We start from the raw sequence: 16,109 nt of genomic DNA on the forward strand, positions 1-16,109 counted from the left end.
TGATTAATTATGTTGCCTTGGCGGAAAGATGCAGCCAATACATTGATTCCCTTTACACCAAAGATTATTTTAAAATTTAAAAAATTTAAAGTAAGTCATAAAATGTTCCTATTTAGTATGAGAAAAAGATATTTTTAAAAAAATCTATAGTTTTTTAAAATACGAAAATGTGATAGATTTCCATTCCCCCTCACCCCAAACTCCACTATGGAATTCACACATCTAAACTTCTAGGACAAGATCCATACTTTTAGGAAAAGTTCCAAAATATCTTCAAGCAGGAGTTAAACTACATAAAAATGGGCAAGTACGAAAACGTCTACATGATTGTTTGAAAATACAATTCAAAATTTGTGATCCATGGTGTGGTGATTTTTTAAAATGGCACAGATGAAGCACATTATTCAGTCAATTAAGTAAAGAGGCCTGCTCCAAATCCTTTGAGTGCCTGTCTATAAAGTTTACATTTTAATTGGTCAAAGTTAGCCTAGTGCACACTTGCAGGTAGCCTGACTGGTGAATTGTCTTTGACGAAGCATTTCCCTAGGCACCTGGAATGATGTAGAGTACATAAGAGGACCTTGATAAGAATCACTGGAAAGCTGAATAAGTGTTTCTCAAACATGGAGAAGTAGTGGAAACAAAATTGCCAGACACTGTATCTAGGTTTGGGCCGACAGTCCCAAACCCTTGCTATGCTGCGCCTTCTGTGTACGTTCATACTCTAGTGTGAATGGTTAACAATTTTTACAAGTGGGCAAACAATTCCCTACCCCACCCTGCAGGATCCTTGAAGTCAGGTCTCTGTCAGTTTCTGCCCCCAGACAGCAGGCCTGAGAGGAGAGCTGGCACCGCTCTGCAGGCCAGCTTTGGTTCTGCCACCTGCCCAGCTGTTATTCACCCATCTCAAGTCTCTCTGGAGAAGGCAATGGCACCCCACTCCAGTACTCTTGCTTGGAAAATCCCACGGACAGAAGAGCCTGGTGGGCTGCAGTCCGTGGGGTCGCTGAGGGTCGGACACAACTGAGCGACTTCACTTTCACTTTGTACTTCCATGCATTGGAGAAGGAGATGGCAACCCACTCCAGTGTTCTTGCCTGGAGAATCCCAGGGACGGGGGAGCCTGGTGGGCTGCCGTCTATGGGGTCGCACAGAGTCGGACACGACAGAAGCAACTTAGCAGCAGCAGCAGCAGCAGCAAGTCTCTCCGTGGTCCTGTGATGGGGCTGAAAGGAGGAAAGAGTCTAAGAAAAGAAAAGAAAAAGTTGTGGGAGAGTGTGGTATAAAATGAGAGGAAGCAAACAGGTCAGGATAGGTGGGCTGAGGGGAAAAATATTACCTGTGCCATTAACATACAGCAAAATGCAACCCACTCCAGTATTCTCTCCTGGAGAACACCAAGGTCAGAGGAGCCTGGCAGGCTAAGTCCACAGGGTCACAAACAGTAGGACACAACTGAAGTGACTTAGCACAGCATAAAATGGAAGTTTGAATTTTTTATTTTCTCAGTAGTTCAAAAAACACGTTTGGGGAGCAACTGTTCTTCCAGAGGTGAGATAGACAATTCACACTAAAAGATTCTTTCTTAGTGAGATGAGTTTGTGTGTCCTTTTTAAACAAATCTGTTAAACAACAAAGTTAGTAATGCAACCTCACAGACAGAAAACAACAGCCAGCCACAACAACAAACCCATACAAAACCCACCAGCAATGTATTTCCTTCCACCCATCCTTTTAGCCCCTTTGTGTGACAGAGCAGCCAGCTGCCTGGAGGAAAGGACTCTGGGAAGTGGGGACTTCCTCCCTCGGCCCCAAGGATAGCATCATATAGGAGGGGGCAAGAGGTGGGGGTGCTAGCTGTATTTTCCAGCTAGGAAAATAGGACGGCTGCTCTTTGCAGTGGCCAACACTTTCCAAGTTAAAATGACTTTTTGAAAATAAGGATTGTACAAATACAGTTACACTGTACATGCCCAGATGATCTCAGCCCCTGCACTGCTCATCTGGTCCAGCTCTTTGGCAAAGAGAAGGACACCGAAGGGGACCTCGCAGTCCCTCGACTCAGCACAAAGCTTCCTTAGATTAGTGCCCAAACTAATTTTTATGACATGTCGTTCCAGTAAGGGGACTGCTGCATTTCACAGATGGGCTTCCCCAGATAGGGGCTGTTGATTGGCCGAGTTGGGATCTGGCTGGATTAGGGAAATTTAAGCTGACAGCTGGTCTTTTTTGCATGAGCGCATAAAGCCCTTGTTGTTGGAGGAAGCGATGGGGGCTGGTCAGACCCCCCCGGCCAAATAGGACGGTTGCTCTTTGCAGTGGCCAACACTTCCCAAGCTAAAATGACTTTTTGAAAATAAGGATTGTACAAATACAGTTACACTGTACATGCCCAGATGATCTCAGGCCCTGCCTAAAAGACCAGAGCAGACAAGAAAACAGTCCAATGGAACGTGGGGTGGCAATACAGAAACAATCTAAAGAAGCTCACAGCTAGTGGAAATGCCAGAAGTCTTAATCACGAGGAACCTGGCTTCCCTGTAGCAATGAGTCACTCTGTGTCTTTGCTAGAAGATCGGTTCACATGATCAATGGGTATTGAGCAGGGATTTAAAAGGTTTATTTGCCCAAGGAAAGACCAGGCAGTGTTGGGCAATAAAAATATTAATACAGGCCTCTGTGTGTGCGTGTGCATGTTTGTGAACATGTGCCAGGTATTGTTAGCATTAAGTGCTTAAGATGCATTAACTCATCCTATCCTCACAGCCACCCTGTGGGGTGGTACCATTATTATCTTCTTTTTATGGAGGAGGAAACAGGTTTAGAGAGATTAGGTAGCCTGTGGGTTACTCTGAGAGCCTAACCTGCATTAGTAACAGTGTTTTCAGGTCACAATTCATTAAACATTATAAAATCCATTTAGTGAGTGGCAGTTAGGCTTTGGGCTTTCCTGGAGGCTCAGTGGTAAAGAATCCACCTGTCAGTGTAGGAGACATGGGTTCGATCCCTGGGTTGGGAAGATCCCTTGGAGGAGAAAATGGCAACTTACTCCAGTATTCTTGCCTGGGAAATCCCATGGACAGAGAAGCCTGGTGTGCTATGTCTATGGGGTCACAAAAAGAGTCAGACATGACTTAGCGACTAAACAACAAACAAAAAATTAGGCTTTAGAAAAACGGAATAGAAAAAAAGAAGTGCTCTCTCTACGTGCAGTAAAAATAAGAATTGTCTCATTATCCTTTTGATTCATTATACATGTGCTTCATGTCATCGATTGAAAGATAAAATGTAGTAGCTTGATATCTAAACCATGGGTTAGTTTTGCCTGTTTTTGAGCTTTGTGTAAATGAAATGGTATAGCATATAATCTTTCGTGTCTTTGTGTCTGGCTTCTTTTACTCAACATTATGTTTGAGAGAACAATCAATGTGGCTGTAGTCTGCTCATTCTTATGTATTATATGACCACACATAACTTTTTAAACCAGTTTCCTGTGGACGATATTTGGGTTTCCAGTTTTTTAGTATTACAGATAGTACTGTTGTGACCTTTCTAGCATGTGTCTTTTGTTAGATATATGTACATATGTACATATCCCCACTGGGTAAATATCAAAGTAGTTGTACCAAATTAAATGTTTTTCTCACAGTGAATTATGGTCAAAGAAATTTGAATGACACTGACTTGTGATTTCTAAGGGAAAATGCTTTCTTTGGGGTACAAATACAGAAATGTTTATATATACATACATCTACCCCAGTCCTCTTTTCCTTTCTGCTCCGGCCCTCCATCTGTAAACCTGAGCAAGGCTGAGGAGTGGACTATCGTGGGCAAGACTGCAGTTTCCAAAACAACTTCAGAGCAGAATAGAAGGAGTGTGTCTGGATGTGAAATAGCTGGTTTTCCAGTAATAGGTCCTACTCTCTATGATGAGAAGGAACCCTCTCAACAGCCCTGCGACACTCCCCCGCACTAGACAACCCTTGGCCACCCAGGAGACTAGGGAGACCACCCTGGTTCCCTGGCCACTGCTGAGGCTTCTGAAGCCCACCTGATCACTTGGAGCATCTGCTTCCCTGCAGAGGCAAGACCTCAGGTGGGAGAAAACGCCGTCTACCATTCACCTGGATTGGGTAGGAGAAACAGATGTCTACAATCCACCTGGAAGGCAGAACAGTGGGTGAGCTTTTCATGATATTTGTTAACAGAGTAAAAGAGATACTGAAACTGTAGCCCTAGAGAGAACTGTCATCAGAAAGAGGGAAAGACAGAAGAAACATAAGTAACTTACACAGCCCTGGGACTTGTAGTCTGGAGACTGCCTCTCTCTCTGTGTGTCTTTCTCATGCCATCAGTAATAAGCCCACAGAACATCCTTCTCTCTCCAAAACCATCTCTTGCTGGTAGAGGGACAGCCCATGACATGCCTTCTGAAGATCCTGCTCTCACTTCCCTCCCAACAGAAACCCCAGGGTGGACCTGCCTAACCTCGCTAAGTGCCCACACCAAGAACTGTCTGTAGGGGCAGCCTCTTCTGTGTTCCTGTCTTATGCAAAGTCTTTTCAGTGAGCTGACAGGGAACTTGAGAAGGAGATGTAGGGCCACTGCATGTGCTGAGGGCTGCTTCTGTCAGCCTGATTCATCCCAGAGCCAGCCTTTATTCTAACATCCACAGGAACTCCAAATGTATGCAAGGGATCTGATTCTTCTGTTTCTCCCAGAAACTGCATACCAGTCCCTATCTCCACTATGTTCTGCATTTAGAAGCTACCTCCAATCACAGAGAGTAGTAATAATACTGCAGGGCAGGGCACATCACCCATAAAATGAAAATATTTAGGAAGTTGACTTAAGAATAGTAGACCCTGGGACTTCCTTGGCAGTCCAGTGGCTAAGACTCTTCATTCCCAATGGAGTGGGGGCCCAATTTAATCCAATTTCAGGGAACTAGATCCCACATGCTGCAACTAAAGATCTCCATGCCACAACTAAGACTGAAGATCCTGTGTATGGCAACTAAGAGCCAGCACAGTTAAATAAATAAATATATTTTAAAAAATAATAGTAGACCCTAGCCATGTGTGGCATCAAACACTTGAAACATGGCTACTCCAAACTGAGGTGTACTATAAGTGTAAAATACACAGTGGATGGCAAAGGGTTACATTAAAAATGTCACATATCTCATTAATAATTCTTACATTGTTACATGCTGAAATAGTAAAATCTGGGATGTGTGTTAGTAGCTCAGTCATGTCTAACTCTTTGCATCCCCATGGACTGTAGAATTCTCTCCATGGAATTCTCCAGGCAAGAGTACTGGAGTAGGTAGCCATTCCGTTTTCCAGGGAACTAAAGAAAACATATAATTAAAATTAATTTCATCTATTTTGGTTTACTTTTTAAAATGAGAATGAGGATCATTTTAAATTACCTAGGCCCCATATTATATTCCTTGTAAATAATGCTCCTCTGAAGTCAGACTACTCGGTTTCAAGCTAATTGCTTAACTTCTTTGTGTCTCCATTCCCTCCTCTGAAAATAGGAATATTCATGTACCTCCCTGATATTGCTGTTAGGAATGTGTTCATATACACAGAGAGAGAGAAACAGAGCCTAGCATGAAATAAATATTCCCTCATGTTATTAATAGTATTATTCTTCTTCACTTCATCCCTGGTCCTCTATGAGACAAAAGCTTGGCAGCTTCAGTAGTTCTTCTCCTACCCTCATCTCCAGGGAAGCCCAGTGTAGCCAGCTTCAATCAGCACAGTTGGAATCAGTCATCTGCCCTCGGAAGATGCTTATAAGATTAATGATTGTATGCCCAGGGATGCCTGTTCTTTGATACAGATGTCATACACAGACAGGGTTCACGCTGCCCTTTATGATGAGCAGATTCCGAGTAGATGCTATGATGAGTAGACCCTGACCATACACTTTCGATGAAACCAGATTGTGCCCTAGTTCCCCAACTCAGAGGATGCTGGGAAGAATTTTCCCTGTGGTGTTAACTGTGGTGGTGAAAATATGCCCCCATTTCTAGTTAAAATGATTATTAACAGTCTTTTTAATTTATCAGAATACAGAGGTCTTAAAAAAAAAGTCATGATTAAATTTGGAAATAGATATACACTTTAAGAAAGAAACTGGAATCCATCTGGAACCTAAGAATATTTAATCTAAATCTTGAGCTTACATATAATAGTCTGTTAAGGATTTTCAGTCCCTGAACTGTATGTAAGACCCTTGCTTTGGGCTACAATGGTGCCTGTTGTTCTCAACTCATTGAAAAACAAGTTCTGATCTTTTCCTTTTAAAGTATTCTGTTTCCAAATGCTTGTCTTGTTTAAAAAAGAGAGAGAGAGAAAGAGGGGAAAAAAGCATATCCTGGTGCCATGAATTGGAGGCTGCATTTTTTTTTCAGTAAATGGCACATTATTTACTTTCTAGATGTGTAAATGAGTAATGAGTCCCTGAGAGGAAAGATGGTATTGAAGAACAAACAAATTCCATGGATGAGATCCATAGAATTTTTAAAAAATGATTATAAACTCATGCTTTCAGCTAATAATAGTAAGGGTTTTGTTGAAGGACAAGAACGCTGAATTGAATTACCCAACTGGGAAAAGAAATACATTTCCATAATTCATTTTGAGTTACAGAGGCTTTATTTATATGTTCTGTTGTTTTGGTTTTGAAAAAAATCAAATTATAAGAAGAATGATTCTGTAAAGGAGGCAAAGTCCCTTTCTATGAGATTTATGAAGCTGAGCTGGTTTTTTTTCCTTCCACTCTGGGCATCACAGATTGATTCGGTGATCCTGGTAAAATATCTCCAGAGGCTTATTATAGTAACAGGCATGGCTGATTAATGTGGTCAGGGGATGTGGTACCTTCCCCAGGCTCCTGAGCCCTTCAGCTCCAGAGCCCTTCCCTGGGCTCCTGAGCAGGACTCACACTTCTGTGCATCCCCTTAGCCATTAAGTACTTATCAGAGACCCAGTTACTTTAGATCTGGGCCAAAAGGCAAATTTAGATGAGGAAATGGAATTGGACACTGTTCTTAAAACTTTAAAAATTAAAAAGTCCATGACAACTCAAAAAATGGTGTCATTTATGCACAGAAAAAGGAAAGCCTAAGGGAAATGAAGATAGATTTGAGGCCTGACTTAAGTGGAGGCAGAGGGTTGAAGAAATGACCTGTTCGGGTCCCATCCATGCTTATAACTTTATTATGATCAGTGTAGTATCATTATCTTTACTGATTCTAAGGTGTCACCAAAATTTACTTCATTGCCCTAGACTCAAATATTTTGCCTCTACAAGAAATGTAAAAATGAGTTAGAACATATGAGTCCTCAGTCACGTAATGTTAAAATTATATGTGACATGTAATATTAAATTGTAGATGGAAACTATAGAAGCATCATTTCTGCTTTATGGTTCTGAAAATCAAAATGTCATTATTTTAGCAAAGTATTAAATAAATAATTTGCAGTATCTCCATTGATAAAATAGAGGATTATATCATTGTTGGATTTTTCTGCCTGATGAAACAAGTTATTCACAAGGACTAACTAGTTTTGCAGTAGTCAGTAGGGTCTACGGGGCTTCCCAGGTGGCGCTAGCGGTAAAGAACATACCCGCCAATGCAGGAGACATAAGAGACACAGCTTGGATGATTCCCAGGGGGAGGGCATGGCAGCCCACTCCAGTATTCCTGCCTGGAGAATCCCATGGACATAGAAGCCTGGCAGGCTACAGTCCATAAGGTCGCAAAGAGTCGAACACGACTGAAGTGACTTAGCAAATAGCACAGAAAACCAAATTCTAGTTCATTTTGCTGCTCTGAGCTTGAACAGCAGAGAGAGAATCAGAGGGGAGGGTGGCAGCTGTTCTTGAACTTCTGGTGGATCCCGCTTGCCAGGCAAAGATACATTCTAACTGGGTTGTTAATTGCAGGTGTGATTGTCCCCAGTGCTGTGCGGGAGACATTACATGTTAATAGCAGGAAGTGTACTGCGATCAGAGGAGCAAATGTGCATGTAGCTCAGAAGCTGAGTCACTGCTCTTTAAAAAAGGAAGATTCTAAATATACTGAAAGGAGGCGCACACTGCTGGGTATTGGAAACCTTGCTTTTTGCAGGTCTTCTTGCAGAAAAAAAAAAAAAAAAGTAACTGATTAAGCAGTGGATCAAAATATAAGTGAAAGACTTGCCCACCAAGGGCAAGTTAAAAAGCAAAAAAGGAGTGAACTAAAATAAAAATAGCTCCAACCCAGAGATCAAGAGGACTATTTTGTCCGGGGAAAGAATAGAAATGGTCCGCTTACACTCCGCCAAGCCACTGGTTTCAAGTGCATCTTTGTGTGATAGCTGAGGGCCTGAAAGACTTCATTATTAAGAAGTTAATGCTTGACAGCGGCCGACTCCACCACAGCAGAATTGCCCGCCTTCCAAAGACAGTCTCCTATGAGTCTTGGGATAATTACTCAAATCTCCAAATTATCCTTCAGGGAACAAAATGAAACATGCAGAATCAAAAGCAGATTTGTAGCTGAGATTATGAAAAAGGAGTGGACTCGTTTCCATTTTAAAAAATGATTATTTCTATTGTTGGAACCACAGAGAGGAAAGGAAAAAAAAAACCCAGTCTATAGACCAAGTAGGCAATAAATGGCTAGCAGATGTATAGCCCCAGCGGCAACCTAAATCAGCTCATATACTCACAAATCTCAGATCAGCTTGCATGGGGATGCTGAAATGGAGGTACCCCAAGTCTTGTTACAGAAGAATATTTTTACTGGGAACCATTTCCTGAAATAGCTGAATGTGCCTAATCAAGCCACCTACTATCTACCGAAAATAAAATAACTACTTACAAAGCATTTCTCCCTCCATATAGACACATTTATTTCCCATTTTAGGAAGCAAATACATTTTAAAAAATGTTTTTGCTGACAATTACCACCAAAATCGTTTTTTGTTTTTGAGACAAAATTTTTATTTAACCCAATAGTTTATGACTTGTTCCATTTTGTCTTTTTTAAAACATTTATTTGTTTTTAATTGGAGGATACTTGCTTTATCATATTGTGTTGGTTTCTGCTATGTATCAATGTGAATCAGCCATAGGTATATACATATGTCCCCTTCTCTTGAACCTCCTTCCCACCTCCCATTCCATCCCACTCCATCCCACTCCATCCCACCCCTCTAGGTTGTCACAGAGCCAACAGACATGGAGAACAGATTTGTGGACACAGAGGGGTGGGGAGGAGGGGGAGAATGAACTGAGAGAGTAACATTAAAACATATACAAATTGCCATATATAAAATTAGATAGCCAGTGGAAATTTGCCATATGATGCAAAATAACCTTTCATTTTTATTTTCCCTGCTTTTTCCCCATCCATCATGCCTGTCAGAGATTCCCCAAACTTTCTAATGGAAGTATTTCTCAAACAGAGGTAGGTCCTTGAGCGAGTTCTTGAAGGGTGAGGGAGGCCCACAAATCATAAGAAAATTAAATAATTTTAAATATGATGATTTTCATACAATGATGATCTTAAATTTTACTGTGATCGATTAGGAGAGCAAAACTCCCTTCTGCAGTGGTAATTTGCAACTGCAAGGCAGTTTCCTGGAAGAAGGCTTCGGTTAAGTCAGTGTTTCTCAAACCAGGGTCTATGGATTTATTCTCAGGGATAGAAGAAAAGTTTTATTTCTTTAAAAAGACCCTTGTGGTTCAAATTTTGAGAAAGTGAGCTACAATGACATTAAAGCTGTTTCACAACTGCATGACCTTCAATCCCATCAGAACACACCTGCTATTCTGAAGCAGGTCAGTCAGGTTCATTGAAAGGACTTGGGGCATTATGAAAGAATTCTTTTTTGAATCAGATCTATAGGTGTCTTTTCAGTCCTGGGCTGAACAAACTATGGATAAAATAGTAGCATAATGCCTGGCACAGAATATCAATGCTAATATCATATTTAGTTTTATTTTTGGATCCCTTTATCTCCCAATCTTACCTTCTCCCCTCCAAAACAGAAATGGGTCCTGCATATTTACAGAGAAAGAATCTGAGTGATCCAGTGGTATCTCTGTACAAAGTATACAAAGTTTGCCAGATGTTAAAAACAATATTGAACTCCTATCAATTTCTCCAAGCTAACTGGGGCCAGCTGCTAATGAACTCACTCACTCACAGTGGGTTTTTTCCCTTTAAAAAAAATGTAGTAAAATATATGCATCACAGAATTTACCATTTTAACTATTTTTTAGTGTACAGTTCAGTGACATTAAGTACATTTGCATTGTTATGCAACTATCACCAACATTCATCTTCAGAACTTTTTCATCTTCTCAAACTAAAACTCCATCCCCCATTAAACAATGATTCCCATTTCCTTCTCCCCCAACTCCTGCCAACCATCATCTACTTTCTGTCTCTATGAGTATGACTACTCTGTCACAATCTTTTTTGAATGATGCTCTGATTGTTAAATCAAGATGAACAAGGAAAATCATATGGTTCTTTCCCATGATTTTCTACAAACATGGGAGATGCCTAAACCCCATTCTTGAGCACAGTCCATTAATACATCTGAAATATTTCCCCACCATTGCCTCCTGAATTCTTATATTGGTCCAACCAGAAGGACTGATCTGTTTGCAAGGCTGTGCTACCTCTAAATAACGCATGCAAGAAGTGCCCTGTACACCAAGATAAAAATGGAGCTGCTTTTCCGCAAGCTTGCAGCAGCTCTTTACAACTGTTCTTCGCTAGAAACCCTGGTTATGTTGGGTTGTCATCTGATATGGGTGGACAAGAGATCCCAGTTGCCTTTTCTTAAAGCCTAGGTTTCAAAGGATTCCTCTTGGCCCATGTAAAGCTGAGAACTGATAAGAATGGTACTGCCATATTCTTTGTTTTGGGGAAATGGCCTGTTGGATGGAGGGCTGTTTGCTGACTGACAGGCAGAGAGCATCTGGAATATCTGAGAGGGCATGAATTTCACTTTTATTTATTCTTTGCCAATGATTATTGAAGGTCATCCTGTTCTGTGCTAAAATCTGATTCAACGAGATTGGATGACATAATCCTCCTTCATAGTCAAGATACACTAGATGCAAACCAGGAGGTAAAAAGTTCGTGTTACAGTCAGTGAAAAACAAAGAGACACGATTTTCTGATACTTAATGGACTTTAAGAAAAGCTATGGCAAATGTGGATAGCATACTAAAGAGCAGAGTCATTACTTCGCTGACAAAGGTCCGTATAGTCAAAGGTATGGTTTCTCCAGTAATCATGTATGGATGTGAGAGTTGGACCGTAAAGAAGGCTGAGTGCCAAAGAATAGATGCTTTCAAATTGTGGTCTGGAGAAGACTCTTGAGAGTCCCTTGGAAAGCAAGGAGATCAAACTCGTAATCCTAAAGGAAATCAACCCTGAATATTCATTGGAAGGACTGATGCTGAAGCTGAAGCTCCAATATTTTGGCCACCTAATGCAAAGAGATGACTCATTGGAAAAGATCCTGATGCTGGGAAAGACTGTAGGCAAAAGCAGAAGAGGGCATCAGAGGATGAGATGGTTGGATATCATCACTAACTGAATGGTCATGAATTTGAGCAAACTCCGGGAGATAGTGAAGGACAGGGGAGCCTGGTGTGCCGCAGTCCTTGGGGTCACAAAGAGTTGGACGTGACTTCGTGACTGACCAACAACAAATGGCCTTTCATTTCTTTTTATATCATCTGGTTAAATGAACACCCTTCCAAAGACCCTATACTTAAACTGCCCTATTCTCACATTACTTTTGTTTATTTGTTCTTGATTAATAGAGGAGGTAACCGGATTCAGTCAGTGGAGGGAAGTAAATTGATTTCAGGAGAAACAACAGAAAAGAGAATCTGTAAAGGAAGCAGAACCATGCGTATTTCCATTTTCCTTATACATTTTACAAATAATATGCTGACTCATAGGGAAAATAGGGAATCTTAGATAAATTGACTCATTATAGAGAAAATCTTGTAGACTAAGAAATAAAATCCATTTAGTTATACAAAGCCTTGGATTAACCACAAGGCATCCATAGAATATGCTGGGTGGGCCAAAAAGTTAGTTCAGATTTTTCTATAAGATGTTATGGAAAAACCTAAATGAACTTTTTTGACCCAATATTTCACTTAACCCCAACTTTGCTTCAAGAGCAATAGACTAGAATCTGAAAACATAGTTCCTAGCTTAAGTTTGATCACTAACTTGCTTTATTTCATTGTTCCAGTCAAAGAGCCCCTCTGAACTTCAGTTTCCCTGTGCCTGTAACAGGGAAAAACAACAGCTGTCATTGAATTAATATTATGTTACTTCACATATAAGAATTTACTATATTCCTTCACATTCTTTATGTATTGTTACTATATATTCCCCCCATATTTTATAAACCCCACAATACATTTTTATGATTTATGCTTTCAAAACAGTTAATTGCATTTCAAATAAGTTGAGGAAAAAAACATTATTTATATTTACCCACATAATCATCATTTTCTGGCAATTTTCACTCCTTTATATAGATCTAAGTTTTCACTTGTTATCATTTCCCGTCAGCCTAAAGACCTCTAATTAGTATTTTTTTTAATAGTGCAGGTATGCTGTGACAAATTATCTTAGATTTTATTTATCCAAAAATGTCTTCAATTTCACCCTCACATCTGAATGATCTATTCACTAGATACAAAATTCTGGGTTAACAGGTTTTGTTTGGTCTTCTTTTCTTTTTGGCACTTAAAGGTATTATTTCTTTGTATTGTGAGTTACATTGTTTGTAATGAGACATTAACTGCCATTTGTATTGCTATTATTCTTTATGTAATGTCTTTTTTTCCTGAATGTTTTCTACATTTTTTTCTTTTCTTTGGTTTTCAGCAATTTGACTATAGTGTGCCTAAGTTCAGTTTTCTTTGCATTATCCCATTAGAGGGTTGTTGCATTTCTAGGATTCCATTCTTGGATCTGTGGGATATTTTTCAAAATTAAAAATTTCTTCTGCCATTCTTTTTAAAATTTCTTATTTTTATACAATTTTAAAAGTTACTTTCCATTTACGGTTATTACAAAATATTGGCTATATCCCCCATATTGTACAATGCATCCTTTAGCCTACCTTATGCTCAGTAGTTTGGTATCTCCCAGTCCCCCACCTGATACTGCCCCCAGTGCCTCTCCCCACTAGTTTGTTCCCTATCTGTGAATGCTTCCTTTATGTTATATTCACTAGTTTGTTGTATTTTTAAGGTTGCACATATAAGCAATTATCATACAGTATTTATCTTTCTCTGTCTTATTTCACTTAGTACAATGACTTCCAAGTCTATCCATGTTGTTGTAATCAACCATTATTTCTTCAAATATTTTTTCTTTTCTTTTTAAAAATGTATTTACTTTGACTATGCTGGGTCTTTGTTGCTGCAACAGCTTTCTCTAGTTGCAGTGGGCGGGAGCTACTCTCCGGGTACGTGGGCTTCTCACTGCAGGGGCTTCTCTCGTTGTGGAGCATAGGCTCTAGGGTCGTGGACTGCAGTCACTGTGGCACTTGGGCTCAGTAGTTGTAGCTCCAGGGATCTAGAGCACAGGCTCAGTGGTTGTGGTGCACAGGCTTAGTTGTTCCATTGTATGTGAGAACTTCCCAGACCAGGGATAGAACCCATGTCTCCTGCAGTGATGAGCTGATTCTTTACCACTGAGCCACCGGGGAACCTCAAATATTTCTTCAGTTCAATGATTTGTCTCCACTTTTGTTGGGACTCTAATTATAGTATATTAGTTCCCTTGATATTATTCCACAGGTTATTGACATTCTTTTTTCCAACTGTTTCCTTCTTTAATTTTTACTTCAAATTATTTCTGTTGCCTGGTTTCCAAGTTTATTAATCTTTTCTTGGGCAGTGTCCCATTTCGTGTTAATTTTATCCAGTGATCTTTAACTTTCAGGGACTGTAGTTTTTTGGCTCCGGAATTCCATTTGGTTCTTTTTAAGAGTTTTTATTTCTATTTCTAAAGAGTTTCCACCTCTTTACCCAATATAATCACCTTTTTCAGTAAATGATTGAACAAATCACTATTTTATAGTCATTGTCTACTTACTGTAATAACTATTATCTGTAAATCTGTTTCTAATGACTTTTTTCTTAAATATGTATTACATATATGTATGTACTTCTTTCCATGTAATATAATTCTTAAATAGATTTTTGGCTATTGTGTTTAAATGTAAGTAGATATCAAAGTATATCTTTGTTTTATTTATTTCCTGAAGAGTACAGGAATTTCTCCTTGGGCTGCACTGGGTCATAGCTTTAACAATATTGAGTTTACCTGAGTTTAGCCCAACTTCCCTTATCTCATCTGCTCACTGTTTGACCTGTCAGTAGATGAGTAGGATGAGGACTGGTTGAAGTTTCAGATGTTTTTAGTTTGCTTTGTATTAAGCTCTGGCAGGGCTCCAGAATGTGAAAGTTATACAATCTCCCTCTGCTTACCAATCACTCCCTCAGCTGCTCTTTTTCTCAGCAAGCCTCATGGTGAGGGGAGTGTCAGGAGAAATGTTGACCCTAGTGCTCTGTCCTTGCATTTAGGGGACCTTCCAGACTCCAGTGCTTCTAGCCAGACCCCACTGTCTGAGAAAGCTTGACCGATGTCCCTCCATCCATAAAATAATCTCTCCATCTATACCCAGATTCTGCCTGTACCCACAACATGTACCTGCCTAAGGTATAGAAGCTGTCATGACCCTCTGCTCACATAAAAAAAAGGCTTATTTCTCTTGGGATTGAGTTATCCAGGCATCATTGCAACCACCTCTCTTCCCCTGCCCTGTAGAAAAATATAATTTTTACTTTGTCTGGGTTATTTTGTTGTTAATGAAGGGGTGGTGGTCTTTACCATCTGTCTTTACCCTCACCAGAAGCAGAAGTCTCAAAAGAAATAGATTGTTACTTAGACAGACTGCTCTGGACTGGCACATCACTCTGTGATCCCAGAGGCACTCATTTGAGAAGTCTGTTTACTCTCAGCAGGGAACAGTCTTATCTGTGTACAGATCAGAATATTACCTCAAGCTTTCTCCTGTCTGATTTGTATCTCTGGCCCAAGCTACCTTTTGTATATCTTTCCATATTTTTCCTTCATCAAAGTAGTATATAGCAAGAAGATTTATAGTAAGTATATATGCTTCTTTAATTGTAAAAGCCCATGGGAAATCTGCAAAGCTAGGTTTCTGCTCTATCAGAAACAGAGGTTTATTGCTGTGGTGGAAAAACAGGTTGACTGTCTTCTTCCCAGAAATACTATACTCCGGGCGTGAAGTCACTCTGAGGGCATAACCTGAACCTTTCCAGGCCTCCATCTCTTAGGTTCTAATGTGGGGATTTGCAGTAAATGATCTCTAACTACTGTGAACTTCCAGATGTTCAAGCTGGTTTTAGAAAAGGCAGAGGAACCAGAAATCAAATTGCCAACATCCACTGGATCATGGAAAAAGCAAGAGAGTTCCAGAAAAACATCTATTTCTGCTTTATTGACTATGCCAAAGCCTTTGACTGTGTGGATCACAATAAACTGTGAAAAATTCTGAAAGAGATGGGAATACCAGACCACCTGACCTGCCTCTTGAGAAACCTATATGCAGGTCTGAAAGCAACAGTTAGAACTGGAGATGGAACAACAGACTCGTTCCAAATAGGAAAAGGAGTATGTCAAGGCTGTATATTGTCACCCTGCTTATTTAACTTATATGCAGAGCACATCATGAGAAACGCTGGGCTGGAAGAAGCACAAGCTGGAATCAAGATTGCCGGGAGAAATATCAATAACGTCAGATATGCAGATGACACCACCCTTATGGCAGAAAGTGAAGAGGAACTAAAAAGCCTCTTGATGAAAGTGATAGAGGAGAGTGAAAAAGTTGGCTTAAAGCTCAACATTGAGAAAATGAAGATCATGACATCCAGTCCCATCACTTCATGGGAAGTAGCTAGGGAAACAGTGGAAACAGTGTCAGACTTTATTTTGGGGGGCTTCAAAATCACTGCAGATG

Source organism: Capricornis sumatraensis, chromosome 18 (assembly GCF_032405125.1).
Source record: "Capricornis sumatraensis isolate serow.1 chromosome 18, serow.2, whole genome shotgun sequence".
Lineage (NCBI taxonomy): Eukaryota > Metazoa > Chordata > Mammalia > Artiodactyla > Bovidae > Capricornis > Capricornis sumatraensis.